The sequence below is a fragment of the Musa acuminata genome, chromosome BXJ1-3, assembly GCF_036884655.1.
Source record: "Musa acuminata AAA Group cultivar baxijiao chromosome BXJ1-3, Cavendish_Baxijiao_AAA, whole genome shotgun sequence".
Lineage (NCBI taxonomy): Eukaryota > Viridiplantae > Streptophyta > Magnoliopsida > Zingiberales > Musaceae > Musa > Musa acuminata.
In genome coordinates, this window is record NC_088329.1 from 20,515,327 (window position 1) to 20,519,412 (window position 4,086).

Sequence of the window (4,086 nt, forward strand, 5' to 3'; positions counted from 1 at the left end):
AATGGGGTGAGCATAAAGAGCTCAGCAAGTGACTAACATATCCATATCAAAATAGTACAATTTCCAAAGTTGTGCAGTTTCAAAATACATGGCAGAATATACGATTTCGTAGACATAATATCATTAGGAGCAGAATCACAATTGTCCTTCCAATCATACCCATTAGGTTCCTGACAGATGGAGCATAGAGTAATTGGAGCATATCAGAGAAAAAGGAAACATATCGGAGCTTATCAATGGCATATAAAATGTTTCAAAGCATATCAACGGCATATGGAACATTTCGAAGCAAAATCATCAGGGAATGAAGCCTTTCAGAGCATATCGGTACACATATCATACAAGAGCTCAAACGTCGTCCATGACATTGCAATCATATCAATCTTATCCAGAGTATGAACAGAAACAAACTCACCAAAACTCTGGATGTCATATCAAACATATAGAGGGTGTAGTGGGATCTCAGTCAGAATGTGATTCATCCATTTCTGAATGACCACCTGACAAAAGTCTCCCACGTTTGGGAGCTCCATCCACCCACGTCTAGGTGAAGTCAAAGGGGGCCGGCAGAGCATCGCAGGCTCTAATCACATACCCACGTAGCGGGCAACAAGCGCAAACAGAATATCCCTCATAGCGGGACCCCACATAGCGGGCAAATAGCGCATACCCTTTACCATTTCTGGCAAAGGTCCAGACAATCCCACACACCATAGTACAAAAGGGTAGTTTCAACAATAAGTAGCATACATCGGAAGCACACGCGGAACAACAAAGCTTACATGTGCCTTTTTTTTTTAGAACAAATGACGCAAGGAACAATTCTCTCACAAATGTATTCATATTAGAAAGGAAAATGGAAGCAAGAGTGTACAGGGAATCCAAGTATAGTTAGCTCAATTCAAATAAGAAGGTTAGACGAATTCAAGTAATCAAAGGAATAGAACAGAATACGCGAAATCGACCAAAGCTCGATTTCGGACAGAATTCCAGTGGCACATCAAACAAATATTTCAGCATAACAATTTTGCTCCAATACCCATAAGAAGACTATGGTCAAACCATATATCAATCTATGTTCGGATGGAAAAGATTTCATATGAAACAGGGCTCCCAACACAGAGTTACCTCTGATTTGGTAACACAAGGTCAAAATCACATTCACTGTTTTGCAGAATTTATAGGATCAGATTCAACAGATAATAGGATAGGCAATTGAATTCCAAAATTTTCATACAATATGTCAAAAGAAAGATTTTCAAGTCTAGTTTCAAATAAAATCAGTTTGGTACAAATCAGAATTTTCAACAGGGAGTTATAGGCATTTTAGTAGCGATAGGTCAGAAATCTTGAACTCTGTTTTACAGCGTCTATAGGCTCAGTTGAAAAAAATGTTTGGGTAAGTATTCGGTGTCCAAAATCTACAAAATCGGTGTCAAAAGAAAGACATAAGAGTCTAATTACAAACAAAATAGTTCCTGCCTGAATTCACATCTTATACTAAAACTTACAGCCGAAGCAGTGTATAGGGGTCAGTTTACCGAAAATATTTCAGAATCCATGGTTTTAGGTCCAAAAAGAGTCATATCAGTTTCAAAACAGAAGTCTTCCAATTTATTTTGAATCAACATAAAAACAGAGTCTAATACTTCTGTAGGATGGGGTTAGAACACTTGCCTTTGCAAATTTTGACCCGAAGTAACAAGATTAAAGCAAAAACCCTAAAAACCCCAATTTCTTCTTCTTCTTCTTCTTCTTCTTCTTCTTCCTTTCTTTCCCTGATCACCCACGAGCTGCCTTCTCTGCTTTCTTAAGAACGAAGGCAGAGAAGCTTAAGCGGTGGGATTTGTCATTTGGTGCATTTTGCAGTTTAGTCCTTGTTTTTATCATATTCACGATTAGGTCCTTAGGGTTTACATATAGGATACTCTATTTCTTCTGACAATTAAAATAGAAGCTCACATTATCGCCAGAAATTTATACGAACATTCAGTAATGAGGGGTGTTACAGTTTCTCCTATAATTGCTCTGATATTTCTTATTGCAAGTTCCCTGATCGTTCCTCCTATAATTGCTCTAATCTTTCCTATTGCAAGTATCCTGATCGTTCCTCACTGCCATTTTTATCTCTACATTTGCTTTGAATATGAGGAAATTTGAATTGTTATAACCTTGCATTTGATATATCTCCTGTTTAGACATAACGATTCGAATCTGTGCACTTCTGATATTCTGACCTTTTGATACCGAGCTACCTATAAGTCTTTGTTGGAAACCCTGATTTATTCAAAACTGATTTAATTGGAAACTAGACTCGTAGTCCTTTCTTTGATATATGGATTGAAAGATTTGGAATCCAAACACTTGTCTAGTTATCTGTTGAATCTGACATTATGAATTCTGCCAACAGAGATTTTGTTCTACGACACTTGCTTACCAAATTATTTGTAACTCTCTCTGTTGGACATTTCAATTCATATGAAGCCTGTCTTATCTGGAAGTATTATCCAATTATTATTTCTGAGTAAATTGGAGCACGATTGATAGTTTGAATCATTTGTTCAATGTGCCTCTTGTATTCTGCCAAAAATCGAGCTTTGGTCGATTTCTCATATTCTGGTTTCATTCCTTTGGAAATTGATATCCCTTAGCCTTCTTATTCAATTCAGCTTTATATTACTGCTTTGAATTCTTGTATGCTCTTATCCTTAAAATTATTTGCATTCTTGAAAACTGTTGTGTAACGTTTATGCTATATCGTATTGACTCATATAGGCACATGTATATCCTATTGTTCCGCATTTGCTTTCGATATGTGCCTATTCCAGTTTCATTCCTTTGGACATTGAATTCATCAAATCTTCTTATTGAATTGAGTTATATGTGATTGCTTGGATTCCATATGTGCCCTTGCTTTCAATTCCTTTCAAATCTGAATATACTTGTGAAAGATTATTGCTTACTTCGGATTGACTCGTAAAGGCACATGTACGCTTTGTTGTTCCGCGTGTGCTTCCGATATATGCTGCTTATTGTTAAAACTGCCCTTTTGTACTCTGGTGTGTGGGATTGTCTGGACCTTTGCCAGAAATGGTAAAGGGTATTCGTTATTTGCCCGCTATGTGGGGTCCCGCTATGAGGGATATTCTGTTTGCGCTTGTTGCCCGCTACGTGGGTATGTGATTAGAGCCTGCGATGCTCTGCCGGCCCCCTTTGACTTCACCTAGACGTGGGTGGATGGAGCTCCCAGACGTGGGAGACTTTTGTCAGGTGGTCATTTAGAAATGGATGAATCACATTCTGACTGAGATCCCACTACACCCTCTGTATGTTTGATATGACATCCAGAGTTTTGGTGAGTTTGTTTCTGTTCATACTTTGGATAAGATTGATATGATTGCAACGTCAAGGACGACGTTTGAGCTCTTGTACGATATGTGTACCGATATGCTCTGAAAGGCTTCATTCCCTGATGATTTTGTTTCGTAATGTTCCATATGCCGTTGATATGCTTCGGAACATTTTATATGCCATTGATAAGCTTTGATATGTTTCCTTTGTTTCTGATATGCTCCAATTACGCTGTGCTCCATTTGCTATGAACTGATATGTTCTTATATGTCCTATCTGCCATTGATATGCTCCGATTACTCTGTGATCCATTTGCTATGAACTGATATGTTCTTATATGTCCTATCTGCCATTGATATGCTCCGATTACTCTGTGATCCATTTGCTATGAACTGATATGTTCTGAATTGTCCTATCTGCCATTGATATGCTCCAAATTACTCTATGCTCCATTTGCTATGAGCTGATATGTTCTGAAATGTCCTATCTGCCATTGATATGTTCCAATTACTCTATGCTCCTTTCGTTATGGATCAAATATGTTATGAATGACATGATACGTATGATTTGGTATCTATTGAGATGGTATCCTTGAGAATTCTGGTATTCTGCTTTGCATTACGATACCTTACTCGCTTCAAACTGTTCCTTTTGTTCTGAATATGCTTTGTCACTTGCTGAGCCGTTTTTGGCTCACTCCGTTGTTATATAAACCTTTCAGGTCAGCTTGTCACT